The sequence below is a fragment of the Natrix helvetica genome (genome assembly GCF_964273705.1).
Source record: "Natrix helvetica genome assembly, chromosome: 4".
In the NCBI taxonomy this organism is placed as follows: Eukaryota; Metazoa; Chordata; class Lepidosauria; order Squamata; family Natricidae; genus Natrix; species Natrix helvetica.
Genome location: NC_138550.1, coordinates 9,322,060 through 9,342,906, shown reverse-complemented (window position 1 = coordinate 9,342,906; position 20,847 = coordinate 9,322,060). Strand labels below are relative to the sequence as shown.

Genomic DNA, 20,847 nt, shown 5'->3' with positions numbered 1-20,847 from the left:
TATTCAGCCTGCTCTGACAGGTTCTGGAGAACCGGTAGCGGAAATTTTGAGTAGTTCGGAGAACCGGCAAATAGGCTGGCCCCGCCCCTGTTGCCTCCCAGCCGATCTTCTTTTGTTGCCCTGAACAGGAGAACGGAGGTGGAAAGCAGATTAGTAGGGAGGGGAGGGAATGGGGATTTTGCAGTATCCTTCCCCTGCCACGCCCACAAAGTCACACCCACAAAGCCACATCACACCCATTAAAGCCACGGCCACAGAACCAGTAGTAAAAAAAAAATTGAATCACACGACTGGTGCTGACAACATATGCCAGAATGCCCATCTGTTTTCCCCTCCCATCTGGTTTTATTTTATTTTCTTCTTTTAATTAAAATGAAAAGAAAATAGATATTGTACCGTGTTGCAAAGCAAATCTCTGGTTTCAAATGTAATTTCTGAGTACAGTGAAACCTTGAATTAATGGAGTATTTAGGGGAGAGAGATGCCTGTTCAATCTAAGTGTCTGTTTAACCTGCATTAAATGTAATTGATGTAATTTACATTGGTGTTATTTGTGGAATTATGCAGAGTAGGTAAAATGATGCCAATAATCTAAAACCATCAAGTATCTCATTACTTGAATGACATAAATATCATTAATTGTCTCAAATTTCAGTTGAAGATTACCTGTATTTGTAAGTCGAGGACCACCGGTAAAGGTAAAGGTTCCCCTCGCACATATGTGCTAGTCGTTCCTGACTCTAGGGGGCAGTGCTCATCTCCGTTTCAAAGCCGAAGAGCCAGCACTGTCCGAAGACATCTCCTTGGTCATGTGGCCGATATGACTAAACGCCGAAGGTGCATGGAACACTGTTACCTTCCCACCAAAGGTGGTTCCTGTTTTTCTACTTGCATTTTTAGGTGCTTTCGAAATGCTAGGTTAGCAGAAACTGGGACAAGTAATGGGAGCTCACTCCATTACGCGGCGCTAGGGATCCAAACCGCCGAACTGCCGACCTTTGTGATCGACAAGCTCAGTGTCTTAGCCACTGAGCCACCGCATCCCTTTTAACCACCTGTACTTGTTTCCAAATCCGAATATCAGCAGGCTCAGGTGAAACCCTGCCATTTGCAGAACTGATAACCAATTGGACAGAACTTTGATCTGCCCCCAAATAACAACAGATGAAAAGCAGTCATGGAGAAGGATTATATCTTCTTAGAACCATCAGGAAAAGACCCAGCGATAGATAGTAATGCGTTGAAGAAGGCAAATAGTAGTAAGTAGTAGTTGTAAGAGGTCGTAGAGGTACTACTTCTTTTAGAAGTTGCAACTCTGAGAGGGATCTTGTTCTCCTACTGGACAATTTAGATATGAGCCAGCAGTGTGCTGCAGCTGCCAGCAAAGCCAACCCAGTCCCTTGGCTGCATTAATAGAGGGATAGAATCAAGATCATGTGAAGTGTTTGTACCATTTTATAAGGCCTCGATAAGCACACTTGGAATATTGCAACCAGTTTTGGGCGTGATGATATTTAGAAAAAGATATTTAGACCTTAGGAAAAAATGATATTTAGACTTTAGAAAGAATGCAGATGATTAGGGGACTGGAGAATAAAACATGAAGAACGGTTGCAGGAATTGGGTACGTCTACTTTAATGGAAAGAAGGATTAGGAGTGACATGATAGCAGTCTTCCAATATCTAGGCAGCTGCCATGAAGAAGAGGGAGTCAACCTGTTTTCCAAAGCACCCGAAGGCAGGACAAGAAGCCATGGATGGAAATTGATCGAGGAGAGAAGCAACCTAGAACTAAGGAGGAATTTCCTGACAGTGAGAACCATAAACCAGTGGAACAGAAGTTGCCTTCAGATGTTGTGGGTGCTCCATCACGGGAGGCTTTCAAGAAGAGGTTGGAAACCCCTTTGTCCAAAGTTGTGTAGGGCTGATGGTAAACCTATGGCCCGCATGCCACAGGCTCAGTCCAGTCCAGTTGCTCTCTGCATTCTTAAGTAGCAAATATCAATTCACCAACTTGTCTCTGCAGGGAAAAGGGACTTCCAGGCCTTCAACCAGGAAAAGCATTTTTTTTCTAATTTTGTTTAGGTCCTCGGTGAAACCAAGGACATAAAGATACAGAAAGCAAAAATTCTTACTCTCCATTGCGTGTCTTTGAGTCCTACTGATGGCATTGTATGATGCTTTACGGTTAAGAAACTACAAGCAGTCACATTCCTTAAGGCTTTGCTGCATCTTCCATGCTCCACTGAGTTAATCATATATATCTGCTATGCCGTCTCTTGTGCCAAAGGCGATCTGAAAACCTATTTTATTCTCTTATCAGGAAGATAACTAGAATGTGGCTTGGACACCATCAGTTCATAGAACAGTGAAGTGGAACCCCAGAATTATGGAGGAAATCACGTTCAATCATCATCACCACTACCACCAGGCGTGCAAGCTTCTCTCCACAATTTATATAAGTCCAGAGCTGAGCATTAATCGTTCCATTCTTCAGCCCAAAACTAAAGTGTCCAACTAACCAAGGGGTAGTTGAACTATTTTTCCCTGCAGTGGAAAGAAGTGTATTTTCCACTCTAATTGAAGATCAGAAGATGACCTTAAGGAAAGGCGTGGCCAAGTAGTTCATTGAATGATGCGTGGGATAGTCAAGAATGGTAGCAAGCAGTGCAATGTTGTGTAGAAGGGATGCAACAGGGAACAAGATCCTTCTGGGTTTCAGGTTTAGAGGTGTGTGTGTGTGTGTTTTCCACTCTAATTGAAGATCAGAAGATGACCTTAAGGAAAGGCGTGGCCAAGTAGTTCATTGAATGATGCGTGGGATAGTCAAGAATGGTAGCAAGCAGTGCAATGTTGTGTAGAAGGGATGCAACAGGGAACAAGATCCTTCTGGGTTTCAGGTTTAGAGGTGTGTGTGTGTGTGTATGTATGTGTATATATATATATATATATATATATATATATATATATATATATATATATATATATATATATATATATATATATATATATATATATATATATATATATATATATATATATATACATACATATACACATATACACATATACACATATACACATATACACATATACACATATACACATATACATACAGGAGGTCCTCGCTTACCAACTACTTGTTCAGTGATCTTTTGAAATTATTATTATGATGCTGAAAAAGGAGACTTACAACCAATCCTTGAAGTTACAGCTTTTGCAGAATTTCTATGATTATGCGATCGTAATTCCCACACTTGGCAATCAGCTTTCATTTATGATTGGAAAGTGAAGACTAATTATAAAGATAAATGTTCCCCTCGCACATATGTGCTAGTCGTTCCTGACTCTAGGGGGTGGTGCTCATCTCCGTTTCAAAGCCGAAGAACCATTACTGTCCAAAGACATCTCCGTGGTCATGTGACTGGCATGACTAAATGCCGAAGGCGCAAGGAACACTGTTACCTTCCCACCAAAGGCGGTTCCTATTTTTCTACTTGCATTTTTTATTTGCTTTCAAACTGGCAGAAGAAGGGACAAGTAACAGGGACTCACTCCGTTACGTGGCGCTAGGGATTCGAACCGTTGAACTGCCGACCTTCTGATCGACAAGCTCTGTGTCTTAAACACTGAGCCACCGTGAAGACTACCTGTATATTAAACTTTAAATTGTCAGTTAAATATTATCTTGTGTAGCATCTACAGCTATATGTGGATTTCTGTTAGGCTTTGGGAAGCAGTTAAGGATTTGCTGGGAAAGGGTTGTTTGTGTCTTTGACAGTCTTGGTAATTACAAAGTTAAATCCATATTTTTCTCGGCAAGAATTGGCTTGCTCTTGCCTTCTTCTTCATAAGGCTAAGAGAGAGGGATGGGCCCAAAGTCACCCAGCTGGCTGTGTGCTTAAAGTGGGACTAGAACTCACAGTCTCGCAGATGCTTTAACCACTGCACCAAACTAGCTTTCAGGCCTTGATTTAAGGTCTGAGTTATTAATTTTTCACCCAAAGCTAAATATTTTAGAATGCACAATATAGTTTTATATAAAGTGTGGAGTATTGTTCTGGGGCCTTGCGTTGCCAGGTTTTTACATCTCTGCTCAAAGGAGGCTCCAGGGTCCAACGAAAGACTGTTTGAGAGTTACATGCAAAATTCAGATGTCACCGTAAGTTTGTTATGCTTTCAGGGTAAAAGAAATAACTAGTTTCAAGAGTGGAAAGTTCTGTTTGTGACTATAAGAGACTATGCTAGTCAACAGTGAGGCAGAGGAACAGCTGGAGCCTGTTCCCAGTTTCCGTGTGCGCAGAGCTGCCAGAAAACAAGAACAACTAAGAAAGCAGGATCAACTTGGGAGTAAAGCCACACCTTGGAGGTGATTGACCCCTCCCGTAGGAAACGAAAGAGGAGCGAACGGGGAGTGGGCTTTTGCAGGAAACAATTCATTCCTTCGGTCGTTTCAAGAGTGGGAAGTTCTGTTTGTGACTATAAGAGACTCTGCGCCAAGTGTGGCCTTGCCCTGTGTTTGGACACAGCTCGCCAAACAAGATAAGGTTCGTGTTGATAAATATTCCTTTGAAAGACTGTTTGCCAAGCCTTGCTGACTGTGAATGAAAGGAATTCACAGTCGTGTAAATAAAAGAGGTTTTGCAGGGACCAAGACTCTGCTTTAAGGAAGCCTGGGTCAGAAAACTGCTAACCTGTGCATTGGAGCATTCTTTGTCAGCTCCAACTTTGCAAAGCCATTAGAAAACCTATCCCCTTAGTAAAAGGGATCCTCCCATTGTGCTGCCAGTGAAAAAACCGAATTTTGAAAAGCCAGATATATTTCCAGCTTGTGCTGATCTCTTCCAGTCTAATCTGGTATTGTCCCATATTTTAGTTTGTCACATTTATTTCTTTTAACATTTTTGGAGTGTTACTGAATTATAATGTTAACTGGTTTATATTTTGGACAGTTTTTTAGTACATTGGAAATGTTCTTAAAAGCGAAGAAGCAGGTGAGAATCTTTTATACATGAATCTTATTATGATTTAATCTTATTATTAATTATTAATCGATGCAGACTCACAGTGGCTCACAACAACTTGCCAAAAAGCAATAAAACACCCATAGTTTTTTTTTCTCAAAAGGGACAGTACAGGTTCATCAGCAAAATGAAAAATAACAAACAATGCATGGTTAATCATTAAATAAACAAACAAACATCCAAACATCAATAGTAATTCCCTGAGGGCTATCTGGAAAAGTTTAGCCTGGAAGGCTGCCACTGATAAGGCCACTAACAAAAATATTTGGACCCAGCCTTGTTCTAATGCTGCTTCAGAGCTGCTTTGTTAGAGAAAAGCAGAAAGCAACCTCAAAACTGAGCAAATTGGAAGCTGAGCTCCACTTATAATTCTATTTTGAATTAGAGAAAGGAAAGACATGTGATTCTCAACTTCAAGCAACTGTATAAGATGCGCGGACTTCAATTCCCAGAATGCCCCAGGCTGCCTTGCCTGCTAGGGAATTCTGGGAGTTTAAGTCCACATGTCTTAATTTTGCCAGTGGTAACACACACTGGCCTAGGCAACAAGAGAAATATTCTGGGAGTTGATATCCCAAATTTCCCCTTGGAGAAATCACTCTGTGTGAAATAACATTCAAATATAGTAATCTACCTTTTGGATGGGATAAAGGGTTGTGCAAACACCAATTCCAATTGAAAGTAACCCTTCCTTCTTTCCTTCCTCCCTCCCTCTCTCCTTTCCTCTCTCCCTTCCTCCCTTTCTCTTTCTTTATTATTAATTTTTGTAAATTTGTCATATACAACCTTAAGCTCTCAGAGCAAGCTTTTTCCTTAAGCTCTCAGAGCAAAATAATAACAATAATTAAAGTTATTACTATCATGGCTTGCCCCACGCACAGGTTTTCACCTGTTTTCCATCAAATTTCTCCACTAGACATTATTCTCTAGGGTTAGCCAGATGGTAATCTATAGCAGCATTTTTCAAATTCGGCCACTTTAAGATGTGAGGATTTAAAAGTCCCAAAATTTGGAAGTTAAAGTCCACACATCCTAAAGTTGCCAAATAACCTGCTATAGAATACCATCTATCCCTGATGAGTCCCCAATCTACAATGTAAAAATAAGTAGAGAGATGAAGACCCAAAGCTAGAAACCAGGAGACTGATTTATAGGCATGAAAGCATCTGGGTGACTTTTGGGCCAGTCACTTTCTCTAAGCCCTAGGAAGGATGCAATGGCAAACCACTCTTGAAATCTTGCCAAGATAACTGCAAGGACCTGTCCAGCTGATTGCTAGGCATCAACACTAGCTCAAAAGCAAATCATAATAATAATCAAATGTATATACATGTAAAAACGGCTGTGGGTGTGTATCTTCCAGCATAACTCTGGAACGCCTCGAGCAATTTCAACCAAACTTGGTACATAGATAACTTACCCTCTGGAAACAAATTCTGTGGGGGTAAGATACCTCTAACACTCCCCAGGGTGTGTGTTCTGTTAAGATACAGCCTGTTGTGCCTTAAAATGGCTTTTACTGTACTGCCATAAAATGGATTCTACTGTGCACGGCAGTGGAGTTGTCATGGTAACGGCTTCACAGTACTCCCCAAGGGGGTTCCCTCTGGTAAGGGGGAAAATCCAACATTAGAAATTACGTTTGGTCGGGACATTTTCCCCCTATAAATAAATACCAGGGCAACGCCGGGTTATTGGCTAGTGAAAAATAAAAACAAGAAATAGTGAGAATAGTTGCTGTGACTTTGGCTTGACTCCAAAGGCAGGAAGAGAGAGGAACAGTTCTGGGTTCATATCCAACTTGGTACAGGATTATGTTTTTCCAGCTTCACTGGATATCCACATGTGGAGCCAGCTGCTTTGCAGGACAGGGTTGACTACAGAAGCTGGGAAAGCATCCAATGGCTTTATGGCTGTGGTATGAAGGCAGGCTGGAGAACAGTTCCCTCACCTTTTCATCATTAAATTAAAACTGCAGATAGGAAAAGATAAAACAGGAAGAACATTACCTTTTTATATCGGGAAATATAAACGGGATGGACTTGTTTTATAAACGGGATGGACTTGTTTTATTTTATTTTATTTTCAATGCTTGGGGAAAAGAAATGGGCTTGAGATGAAATTTTAAAGCGGGGGGGGGGGAAACGAAGTTGAAGTCCGTAAATCATAAAGGGGCCATCAGACAGATTAACACAGTTGGAAGGGACCTTATCGGTCATCTAGTCCAACCACCCCTACTCAAGCAGGAGACCCTACACCATTTTTGACAAATGGCAGTCCAATATCTTCTTGTAAGTCTCAAGTGATGAATCCCCCCACAACTTCCAAAGTCAACTTCTGTTCCATTGGTTGATTGTTCTCACTGTCAGAAAGTTCCTCCTTATTTCTAAGTTGAATCTCTCCTTGGTCAGTTGCCTTCTATTATTCCTTGTCTGACCTTCAGGTGCTTTGGAAAACAGCTTGACCCCCTCCTCTCTGTGGCAGCCCCTCAAATATTGCAACACTGTTATCATGTCTCCCTTGGTCCTTCTCTTCACTAGACTAGCTATGCCCAGTTCATTGCATGTTTTAGCCTCCAGTCCCCTAATCATCTTGGTTGCTCTTCTCTGCACTTTTTCTAGAGTTTCAACATCTTTTTTATAGTGGCGACCAAAACTGGATGCAGTATTCTAGGTGTAGTCTTACTAGGACTTTATAGAGTGGTATTGGTGCCTCAGTTGATCTTGATTGTATCCCATCATTACCCATCTCTGTTCTAAAACAAATTGCGTTTTGCAGAGGCGCATGGAATTGTGAGAAAGAATTTTTAAAAATCCAGGGACGTGCGGTCAGGGGAGGCAGGGGAGGCAGAGCCTCACCTCTCATCATGAAATAATAATATATAAAATAATAATATCCACGAGGGAGTTTCATATATATAAAAGAGGAGGGAGGAGGAGGAGCGCCAGCTGGGCAACCGGCGGAGGCAGGAGGGTTCTCGGAAGCGCCAATAACGTTCCTGCCTCTGCTGTACTTTGCGCGCTCCTCGCGACTGCAATCAACATCCAGAAGTGGAAGGGGCTTGATGACGTCGCCGCAGCTGCCATGCGCGGAAGGACGGAGGTAGCCAGAGCGGCGCCAAGGCAGTCCGGCGGATGAGCGACCGAGGATCAGGCTGCCTGATCCTCCATCGTTCGCTCACTCGCTCTTTCGTCCGCCCGGACCCCTCGGCGCCACTCTGGTTACCTCCGGCCGGCCGCGCCCAGCAGCGACGTCGGCGATGTCATCAAGACGAAGTGGCTTGGCGGTGAAGTGCTTTTCAGTGCTTTTCTGTGCGTCTGGCGTTTAGGTAGATAGCCGGATGTCCTAAACGCCAGACGCACAGAAAAGCAAGGAAAAGCAGCTGCTGTTGGGGAGCGCGAGCCGGCGGAGCACGCTCAGGAAGGCGGGGAATGGGAACATGTGTGCTGGAGACTGAGGCAGCCTCAGCCTCCAGCACATGTGGTCCCATTCCCCGCCTTCCTGATGACGTCACCAGCCTCACCAGGCATAAACCTCACCGCACGTCACTGTAAAAATCATACTTTCCTTGCACATTTGAAAGAAAGAGACAACATGAAGGTTGTTTGTCTGAGAGAGAGAGAGAGAGAGAGAGAGAGAGCACTTGAGGAAAGATTCTTGCTGTCAACTCGCAAAGCATTTCTATGTCTGTTAAACTTGCCTTTTGTCATTGAATTGCTAGCCACTTCTGGCTCCTATCCTACTCTCAAATACACTGCTGGATGCTTTGTTGAATCAATACCCAGCAATGTAGAACAGGCAAGCATGTCTAATGGGAAACAAAGGAAGACCTATTCCAGGTTTAAGGCACAATACGGACATATTGTAGGCTCTCTGCTTACTCATATGAAATAGGACTCCTCAACCTTCTTCTTTTTAAATTTGTTTCCTCTATTTTTCTGCACGTTTCTCACGTGGATTTTTTTTTTAATAATTCAAGGTCATTGCAGCTAGAGTTGGGTTGCCTGGCAAATATCATGTCTTAGTGATAGGGACCGAACCCTAATGCTTTGAGCCTCATTACTGAAGGTCAAATATGGCTTTTTAGGCTTATACTCCAGCATGCAAATTTTCTAATGAGACTCAAAGTCTAGAGTAAAGTAAAGTAAAGTAAAGTAAAGTAAAGTAAAGTAAAGTAAAGATAAGATCATCCAGGTCATGGTTGTCCCAAAGGTGCTTTTTTAGGAGGCAACTGGGCTTTCTTGTTTTTTCTTTTGAAGACGTTTCGCTTCTCATCTGAGAAGCTTCTTCAGCTCTGACAGGATAGTGGGGAACTGAATGATTTATATTGCTTGCAGGCAGCTAGTCATTTGCATCCTTTTAGAGGGTCATTGAGGCCACTTGGAGGTTTATCTGTGTCCTTAGGATCACCTGAGTAGTGCTCCTGGTTCATGTAGTCTGCAATTTTCCCTCTGGAAATCCATTCCTACTCACAACATTCAAAGGGTGCTCCTCTATGATGGCTGGGGAATTCTGGGAGTTGAATTCTACAGGTCTTAAAGCTGCCAAGGTTGAACACTCCTGTGCTAGAAGATCCCACCAGACTTTGATGGCATTTCAGATGCAGCCATCCAAAGTTGGATGGGGCTAGGCTCAATTGGGAAGAGAGTCTTCAGATTTGAAGCGAGAAAATGTGTGCCTTAAGCATCTGCAAGGCATAACACGCTCATTTGATCACTTAAACTTCTGCAATGCAAAAACATCCAACAAACTGTTAAAATATTCATGACTGGGAGAGACGTGGGAACAAGGTCAGCCAATGAATAGGCATAGCAACTAAGTCAGCCAAAGAGAGCTTAAACAGATCTGAATCTGTGCAGAGAATTGAAACAGAAACTTAAGCAGTCTGCTGCTCTGAGAAGTAAACCAGCACTCTGTCTGGGCTTATCTCTGTCTGAAATGAAACTAACTGCTTGTGTTTGCCTGTATCTCTCTTGCCTTGTGTTTACTTGGAAGTACATTTATTCATCTATTCTTATGTATACAAAGAAGTTAATGAATCTTGCTGAATCAGTTATTTGTGTGCTTCTGAATTTGAATTTATGCAACAAAATCTGACACAAACAAGCATCAAACCAACTTGGGGTGTAAAGGGGTGTCTGTAGGCTCTCTAACTATATTTTTTGGCATTTTGCTATGATGCATCTGCAGTGAATAACTATGTTTTAAATGACTTAGTAAATGTTTGGCTGCACAGAACTGGATTCCAGGTTTTTCGATTTAAAAAAAGTTCTATAAAATGCAGTTATCTTGCCTAATGAACAAGCCTTCCCTTGGCCACATACATCTTTTTGTGATTTATAATGTTCCCCGTGTCACCAAAGAGGATAAACATTACATGTGGCTGGCTGAGATTAGACACTAACAAATAGGTTCCCGAAACAATTTGGCCGCTCTCAGAACATACTGTTGCTAAGAAATAAAAGGGTGCTAATTAAGTTAAATTAAATGCAATTTATTCCTTGTTCGATGGGCAAGATACATCGTATTAGAATCCAAGCGTATTCATCACGGTGATATTTCTCACCTCACTTCATTATGTGCTGAGCTTGGGCATGACCAAAATGAGGGGAAAGTTACATGAATTTTTTTAGGACTTAGAATTGAATACAAATAGTCCTCAATTTACAATGTGCGCACAGGTTGCAAACCGGCAGTAACGTCGGCAGCAACCCACCCCTGCTACAGACCCCTCGCATCCTGGACATAAATTGTTTCAACTCCTACCCTCAAAATGACGCTATATAGCACTGCACACCAAAACAACTAGACACAAGAACAGTTTTCCCCTGAATGCCATCACTCTGCTAAACAAATAATTCCCTCACCACTGTCAAAATATTCACTAAGTCTGCATTACTATCACTCTTAGTCTTCTCATCGTTCCTATCACCCATCTCCTCCCACTTATGACTGCATGACTATAACTTTGTTGCTTGTATCCTTACGATTTATATTGATTGTTTCCTGATTGCTTATTTGTACTCTGTGACTATCATTAAGTGTTGTACTTTATGATTCTTGACGTATGTATCTTGCTTTTTTATGTACACTGAGAGCATCTGCACCAGACAAATTCCTAGTCAATCACACTTGGCCAATAAACCTATTCTATTCCATTCCATTCCATATTTTCTATTCTATTCTATTCTATTCTATTCCATTCCATTCCATTTTTCTATTCTATTCTATTCCATTCCATTCCATTCCATATTTTCTATTCTATTCCATTCCATTCCATATTTTCTATTCTATTTTATTCCATTCCATATTTTCTATTCTATTCCATTTTATTCCATTCCATATTTTCTATTCTATTCTATTCTATTCCATTCCATATTTTCTATTCTATTCTATTCCATTCCATTCCATTCCATATTTTCTATTCTATTCCATTTCATTCAATTCCATATTTTCTATTCTATTCTATTCCATTCCATTCCATATTTTCTATTCTATTCCATTCCATTCCATATTTTCTATTCTATTCTATTCCATTCCATTTCATATTTTCTATTCTATTCTATTCCATTCCATATTTTCTATTCTATTTTATTCCATTCCATATTTTCTATTCTATTCCATTCCATTCCATATTTTCTATTCTATTTTATTCCATTCCATATTTTCTATTCTATTCCATTCCATATTTTCTATTCTATTCCATTCCATTCCATATTTTCTTCTCTATTCTATTCCATTCCATTCCATATTTTCTATTCTATTCCATTTCATTTCATCCCATTCCATATTTTCTATTCTATTCTATTCCATTCCATTCCATATTTTCTATTCTATTCTATTCCAGTCCAGTCCATTCCATTCTATAACATCAAACCCTTTAAACTATTCCAAAGGTTGTAAATGATAGTCTTCCCAACAACCCTGTAAGTTAGATGAGACTATAGGAGAATGAGTTATTATGAGCATGATTGGGGATTTGAACCCAAGCCTCCTCTGATTGACCCTTGATACATTTACCTTTGTGTTTGGAAAGAAGGCGAGTTCTAAAATCAGAGAAGGATCAATTTCCCTACGACCCGATTAAAATGACAAAGTGCTGAACATCAAACACATTTCTCCCTCCGTCTGACTGACGGATCATTTGCTGTGTAGCTGTTGTGCCTCTGGAGGTTAAAGCTGAAGGCAATCAGTAACATGGATGAAATACCCAAAACCTTGAAATCTCAATCTGCTCAGAGGGGCGAGAGAAAGCCCTGTAGATCTCGGCAGAAACAGTCAAGATCCAGGAGGGAATTGAGGATGGGAGACGTGTCCTTCCACACTGATTTTGCTCTTTTGTTTTTTGTTTTTATTTTTTAATGGGAGAAAGAAAACACCCTGCAATGATCAAAAAGGAGAATTGAACTAAGCAGTGGAATTTAGTGACTATTCAGACTAGTAGCGATACTTTTGCTGCCTGCCGGCTGCCTGCAATTTGGCAGTTCAAGTCTCACTGGCTCAAGGTTGACTCAGCCTTCCATCCTTCCGAGATCAGTAAACGAGGACCCAGCTTGTTCAAGGCTATAGGCTGGCTCTGTAAACCACTTAGAGAGGGCTGTAAAAGCACTGTGAAATCTAAATGCTAATGCTATTGCTGCATTGTTCCGTTTTACGGTTACAAACCATTGCAAGTCGTGTGGGGCAGCAGCAGTCTTTCAATAAACAAACAAGTAACTCTAGAGCTATCAGCCTGGATATTGTAGTCTCTTACAAATCCCAATCCTATAGTCATAAATTTAGAAGAAACCTTGTTGATCTTTTTTAGTCCAACCTCTTGACCAAATCAAGAATTTCCACACCTTTCCAACAGCTGTCCAAACTTTGTTTGATGGACACCCACAACCCCAGAAGGTAGACTTAATTGTCAGGAGGAACTCCTTATTTTAAGTTTGAATCTCTTTCTTTAAAGAATCTCTATCTTTCTTGTCTTTCTCTTTCTGTCTTTCTCTTTCTGTCTTTCTCTTTCTGTCTTTCTCTTTCTGTCTTTCTCTTTCTGTCTTTCTCTTTCTATCTTTCTGTCTTTCTATCTTTCTGTCATTTTGTCTTTTTCTATTTTTCTGTCGTTCTGTCTTCCTGTCTTTTCATCTTTCTCTTTCTATCTTTCTGTCTTTTTGTCTTTCTGTCTTTCTATCTTTCTCTTTCTGTCTTTCTATCTTTCTCTTGCTATCTTTCTGTCTTTCTGTCTTTTCTCTTTCTATCTTTCAGTCTTTTTGTCTTTCTATCTTTCTCTTTCTATCTTTCTGTCTTTCTGTCTTCTATCTTTCTATTTTTCTCTTTCTATATTTCTGTCTTTCTCTTTCTCTCTTTTTGTCTTTCTATCTTTCTTTCTTTCTTTCTTTTTCTTTCCCTCCTTCCTCCTTCCCTATTTTTTGTCTTACTGTTGTGCATTCTGGAGAATAAATTCACACCCTCTTCCCTGTGGCAGCCCTTCAGATTTCAGAAAATCACTAAAATGTCTCTCCTTCACCTTCACTTCTTTAGGGTAAATATATCCCGTTCTTCAGTGTCCTTCACAGGATTTCACCTCCAAACCCCTTGCCTTCTTTCCTGGTCTTCTCTCTGCAATTTCCAAGATCTTCAGCATCCCTCTTCCATCTTGGCAAAGAAACTGCAGCAGGTGCTGTCTAACCAATATAGCACAGAGCAGAACTAACACTTCCTATAATCTTGAAATTAATGCTGGTGTTGCTGCAGCCAAAGATTTCACTGGCTGTTTTGACAGCTGCTGCAAACATAAATCTATGGCATCATGCTGGATATCGTATGTTTTTTTTTAAAGATCCCAACTGAAATGTGGCTTTTGTTAGAGAACTGTATTTCATTCTAAATAGAATAGAATAGAATAGAATTCTTTTTTTAATTATTATTATTTTTATTGTTTTAATTAGACAGATAACACACACACAAAACGCTCTTCAATACGTCTTCCAGCTAGCATGTCAATTGGTTACATTTAAATAGAATAGAATTCTTTATTGGCCAAGTGTGATTGCACATACAAGGAATTTGTCTTCGATGCATATGCTGTCAGTGTACACAAAGAAAAATAAAATAGAATATATTCATCAAGGATCATTAAGCTACAACACTTAGTGATAGTCATAGGTTACTAAAAAGCAATCAAATTATACTAAGAAACAAATGAAACAATATATATTTTGAAGATGCAAGCAACCTGGTTATAGTCATAAGTGGAAAGAGATAGGTACTAGGAAAGAGATAGGTACTAGGAAGGAAGAGAAGAATAATAGTAATACAGTCTTAGTAAATAATTTAACAGTGTTGTGGGAATTAGTTGTTTAGCAGAGTGATGGCGTTCAGGAAAAAACTGTCCTTGTGCCTAGTTGTCTTGGTGTGCAGTGCTCTATACCGTCGTTTTGAGGGCAGAAGTTGAAACAATTTATGTCCAGGATATGAGGGGTCTGTGGCAAGGATGGGTTGCTGCCAGTTTTACTAACGGTTCGCAACCTTCGCGCATGCACAGAACAATTTACAGTGAAATGTGCACACACAGTCACCAAAATCAAAATGGCAGCAGCCAAACGGTAGCAAGGGAACCCATTCGGGGGCGTGGCAGGCCTCGGTCGCTGACAGTTCTGCGATCCAGGCCTGAATTCCACTATTGGTTTGGCCGAACAAGGAGCAACCCACTGCTGGTCTTTAGATATTTTCACGGGCCTCTTTTTGACTCGTGCAGTATACAGGTCCTCAATGGAAGGCAGGTTGGTAGCCATTGTTTCTTCTGCAGTTCTAATTCTCCTCTGAAGTCTGTGTCTGTCTTGTTTGGTTGCTGAGCCAGAGAGGGACAACTGGGCCATTTTCACTTTTAATCAAATTCCTGTTTTATTAGCTACAAGCTTCCGTATGACTTCAGTTATCTGGGTAAAAGCAAAACAGAAACCCACATCGCAGCACGAACTCATCCTCTCCCATATTTTCCTTATATGTGCATTATTTATGTTCCTATTTAACAAGCAATTACTTCCCCATTAGTTCTGCTGTAAAATATTATTCTCTGTGCTTTATTATTTTCAATGGCAAAGCACATGCACAACATATAAGTGAAAAATCAGGATGGGGGAATGGGGGCTTGTAACGTTTAGGAGCTCCGCTTTTTGTAAAATGAGTAATGTTATAATACGCCTGTTTTGACCTTTGAATCTCCTCCAGTCAAAACATGAGCCAAATACGACAATAGAGATCAGTACAAACCATATATAATCCAGCCGGATTATATACAATAAATGAATAACGGCTACATGAATTTTCTGGACCTAGGGACACATTTCAATCTCCTGTAATGTCTGTAGGACTTCATTCCTACAAGGAGCAGGAAAAACCGGAGCAAAACCTACATTTAATGTCATTTGCATTTCATTAAAATTGAATATAATTATTTACCAGCACTGTTATTTCCCAATTTTCTCCTTTGAGACCTAATTCAATTTGGGAAACAGTTTGGGGGGTTTGGGGAGCTGCGTGCAAAGCTCGTGGGCGGCGCATGAAATCCATGGATTTGCACCATCATGCTGCATGAAATATTATGTAACAGTTGCTTGACATAATAGTTTTTACAAGCTGGCCTCACAATCATTTTTATTTTGTGTGTGTGTGTGTGTGTGTGTGTGCTTAAATATTGGCAGATGTCTTCCAACAGAAGAATACTTTTCTTCCTTAGTGCTTTCAAGTCAGTGTTGATTGCTGGAGAACACATGATAGCTGTCTTCTAGTACTTGAGGGACAGTCACTGGGGGGGAGTCAGCAAAATTTTTCGGGCACCGAACTGGTAGTAATGCCGGCAGGAATCCACCCCCTGGGCTGGAGGATAAAACATATGAAGAACGGTTGCAGGAACTGGGTATGTCTAGTTGAATGAAAAGAAGGACTAGGGGAGACATGATAGCAGTCTTCCAATATATCAGGGGTTGCCACAAAGAAGAGGGAATCAAACTATTCTCCAAGGCATCTGAGGGTAGAACAAGAAGCAACAGGTGGAAACTAATCAAGGAGAGAAACAACTTAGAACTAAGGAGAAATTTCCTAACAGTTAGGACAATTAATCAGTGGAACAGCTTGCCTCCAGAAGTTGTGAATGCCCCAACACTGGGCGTTTTTAAGAAGATGTTGGATATCCATTTAATAATAATAATAATAATAAATTTGAATTTATTAGCCGCTCCCTCTCCAGACAGGACTCGGGGCGGCGTACAATAAAACATATAAAACATAAAACATATGTGCAAACACATAGACATCCAAATACACACATATACAAAGACATACATGCACGGAGGAGGTAACAAATTACATCACATTTAGACAATTAAAAGTCACCATTAAAATACCCCATTAGTAATACCACAATTTAAAATTTAAAAGGACTGTCAGGAGGAATAAGAAAAAATTTACGGTTGAGCCAGGCCAGATAATTGAAAGAGGTGGGTCTTCAGCTGTACACGGAAGGAGCGGAGATCGGACGTGATCCTGATGTCACGGGGGAGGTCATTCCACAGGGCTGGGCCCATCACAGAGAAGGCTCTGCTCCTGGGTGTCGCCCCCCCCGACACTGTTTAGCGGACGGCACCCGAAGAAGTCCCTCTCTGTGTGAGCGGATTGGTCGTAGGGATGTATGGGGCAGGATCCTGCATGTAACTAGGTCCTGTGCCATGAAGCGCTTTAAAGATCATAATCAAAACCTTGAAACGCACTCGGTAGACTACAGGAAGCCAGTGCAGCTCGCGCAGGAGAGGTGTTACAGGGGAGTATCTAGTCCTCCCCATAATCACCCGTGCGGCCGCGTCCTGGACCAACTGCAGTCTCCGAGTGCATCTCAAGGGAAGCCCCATGTAGAGAGCATTGCAGTAGTCCAGGCGAGACGTCACCAGCGCATGGCTGACTGTGCGTAGGGCATCCCGGTCCAATAAGGGGCGCAATTGGCGCATCAGGTGAACCTGATGGAACGCCCCCCTTGCCACGGCTGTTACATGGTCATCCATGGACAGCCAGGCATCCAGGAGGACGTCCAAATTGCGCACCCGTTCCATGGGGGCCAGTTGCTCGCCCCCAATGGCCAGAGATGGAAGCAACTGGTTGAACCGGGAGGCCGGAAGCCACAGCCACTCCGTCTTGGAAGGGTTGAGTTTTAGTCGGTTGCCATCCATCCAGACCCGTACGGCCTCCAAACACCGGGACATCATTTCAACGGCCTCGTTGGGGTGGTTCGGGGTGGAAATGTATAGCTGAGTATCATCAGCATACAGATGATATCCCACCCCAAAACCACGGATGATCTCGCCCAGCGGTTTCATGTATGTGTTGAACAGGAGAGGCGAGAGCACCGACCCCTGTGGCACCCCACACGTGAGGGGGCTCCGGGTCGATCTCTGCTCCCCTGCCAACAGACGTTGCGTCCGGCCAGAGAGGTAGGAGCCAAACCACCGTAAAACAGTGCCCCTGACTCCCAGCCCCTCTAGCCGGTGCAACAGGATACCATGGTCGATGGTATCGAACGCCGCCGAGAGATCTAATAGGACCAGGATAGAGGAACAACCCCTATCTCTGGCCCTCCAGAGATCATCAACCAACGCGACCAAGGCCGTCTCCGTGCTGTGCCCGGGTCGGAAGCCGGACTGGCGCGGGTCTAGATAATCATTCTCCTCCAGGTGACGTGGAAACTGTTGTGCCACCACACTCTCTACAACCTTCGCTAAAAAGGGAAGGTTGGAGACTGGACGATAATTGACTAGATCCGTTGGGTCCAGGGAAGGCTTTTTGAGCAGGGGCCTCACAACCGCCTCTTTCAAGGCGGCCGGTAGAAACCCCTCACCCAACGAAGCATTCACTAGGCCCAGGAGCCAGTCGCGCGTAACCTCCCAGGATGCCAGTACAAGCCAGGAGGGACACGGGTCCAATAAACATGTGGTAGGACGTAGACGTCCACGCAACCTGTCCAAATCCTCGATGGCAACCGAGTCAAACTCCTCCCAGAACGGTCCCTCAAGACTCGCCTCGGGCGTCTCCACTGGACCACTGAAAGGGGCCCATTCCATCCGGATTTGAGCGACTTTGTCCTGTAGATATTTCCCAAACTCCTCTGCTCTGCCCTGTAAAGGGGCTTCCCGCGGTCTCTCAAACAAGAGGGAGCGAGTCACCTGAAACAGGGCGGCAGGGCGGTTATCTGCGGACGCAATAAGAGCGGCACAATGTTGACGTTTGGCTGCTCTTAATGCCACAAGGTACGTCCTCAAATAGGCTCGTGCCTGTGCTCGGTCAAATTCGGAACGGGAGGATCTCCAACGACTCTCTAGGCGTCTCTTGTGGCGTTTCATCACCCTTAGCTCCTCGGTAAACCAAGGAGCCAGGGTGGTTCGTCGCCGCAGGAGAGGCCGCAAAGGCGCCACCCGGTCTAGGGCCCCGGTAGTCGCACTATTCCAGGCGTCTACCAGGTTCTCCACTTGGGGGCGGGTCAGGTCCACAGGAGGTGGCCCAAGCTCCGTCTGGAACCTATCTGGTTCCATCAGGCGCCTGGGGCGGAACCATCTAATACCTTCCGATTCCGCCTCCCTGCAGCGGGGGGTAGCACCAGGGAAGTCAAGCCGGAGAAGTGAGTGATCTGACCATGACAGGGGAATAATAGTTGAGTCCCCTATTCCCAGATCACTCGTCCACTGGCCAGAGACAAAGACAAGGTCCAGCGTGTGGCCTCCCTCGTGAGTAGGGCCCTGAATTAATTGGGTCAGGTCCATGGCTGTCATGGAAGCCATGAACTCCCGAACCCCCTCAGACGCTTCTCCCATCGACGGCAGGTTAAAATCCCCCATCACTAAAAGTTTGGGGGTCTCAACCGCCACCGATGAGATCAGCTCGAGGAGTTCAGGCAGGGCCGCTGATGTATAGCGAGGAGCCAGGTATACTATCAGCAGGCCCAACTGCCTCCCTGGGCCCCATCTCACGACAAGGGACTCACACCCGGATGTCTGCGGCACAGTGAACTCTCTCGGCTCCAAGTCTTCCTGGATAATCACTGCTACCCCACCGCCCCTTTCCTGGGCCCGAGGCTGGTGAAATGCTCGATAACCTGGCGGGCACATTTCCACGAGGGGTAGGCCTCCCTCGTGGCCCAACCAGGTCTCAGTTATTCCTGCGAGGTCCGGCTCCCCCTCCAAAATTAGATTTGACTGAAATGGTGTAGGATTTCCTGCCTAAGCAGGGGGTTGGACTAGAAGACCTTCAAGGTCCCTTCCAACTCTGTTATTCTATTCTATTCTATTCTATTTTATTCTATTCTATACTTCTTTGTTTCTGTGTATATACACACACCTGTGGAAGAAGAAACTACACAAACCTATTTATATGTGGCTGCACTAGTATAGAGCCCCTTCTGATCCACTCCCTCCCTGTTCAATTTTCTTAATAGGAGACATTCAACTGTAGATAAGATTGATTTATACTCCCAGGCTTCCTTCACTGGGTGAGAAAATGGTATTTTGCTGCGAAGAAAAAAGCATGTTTACTCTGCTTTGAAGCCGTGGGCATGTCACCAACACCAAGAAGATGAATCTGGCTGTAACTATGATTAAAGGAGATGAAGGAATTGGAAAGATAACAAGGATAAAAATGTGTCTCAGGAGTCTGACTTTCCATTCTTGGTGTCAGCCTTATTAGATAAACCGTATAGGAAACACAACCAGATAAACTAATTCTACTTTATTGTAAAACCTACATCGGCAGAATCTTGCAAGTTTGAAAATATAGTTCTTCCGTACTCTCTTTTATAGGCCAAGAAACTAGGGAGGGTCTCTTTTGAATCTCTTGCCCCACCCGCTATCTAGCTGTGGGCTATGCTGTCTCTTATCTGACCGTTCCCTAGGCAGCATCTCTTCACCTGGTCTCCCAAGGTCTTTCTCACATACTGTTATAATTGCTCACAGAAAATAATCAACAGTTTGAATTCTAAATTTCATTGAAGGAAGCAAGTCACAGAAAGAAATTTTCTATGTTGCCTTCTCTGTGTTGTGGCCACCAGCGGCCAGCAGAGTCCATCCAACAGTTACCAGCTGCCTTCAGAGTCAGACATAAGTGAGGCAGACGAACAGCTGGAGCCTGTTCCTGATGTACGCATGCGCAGAGCTACCAGGAGACAAGAACAACAAAGAAATCAGGGTCCACTTGGGAGTAAAGCCACAGGTGGACAGTGATTGGCCCCTCCCATAGGAAATAAAAGAGGAGCAAAAGGGGAGTGGGCTTTTGCAGGAAACAATTCGTTCGTTCGGTCGTTAGATTCATTTCAGGAGTGTGAAGATCTGTCCGTGAATCTCAGAGACTCTGTGCCCAGTCTTTCCTCGCACAGCACTCCATTTGAGAAATATTTACATGGCAGCTTTCCAAGCTAGATAAGGTCTGTGGTTATAACTTCACCTTTGAAAGACAGTTTACCAGGCCTTTGCTGAATGTGAATGAGAGGAATTCACATTCGTTTAATAAAAGGGGTTTTGTCGGGACCAAGAATCTGCTTCGTACTTTTTGGGGAAGCCTAGTTCACAACACTCTGGGAAGTCCTTGTCCCCCAGGTACAATTCAGAGACAGGAGTAATATAAAAGTGCACTCTCAAGAGAAACTTTCTGAAAGAATTCCAACTGAGTGTGGAACAGCTTTCCTAACCTGAATGTCCTCCGATGGGAGAACTGGCTCCCAGGATTACCCAGGTCAACAAGACCAACAGCTGGAAGTTTTGATAACCGAAGCCCATGTATCTTAAGGATATCCGAATTGGAGAAGACA

The 20,847-nt window shown here is 43.0% G+C and overlaps 1 protein-coding gene across 1 annotated transcript in view; it reads left to right on the top strand.

The window, feature by feature from the left end:
* GRM5 (glutamate metabotropic receptor 5) overlaps window positions 1-20,847 on the top strand; it is a gene marked incomplete at both ends in the record, with an annotated part of 241,386 nt that overhangs the window by 92,790 nt on the left and 127,749 nt on the right.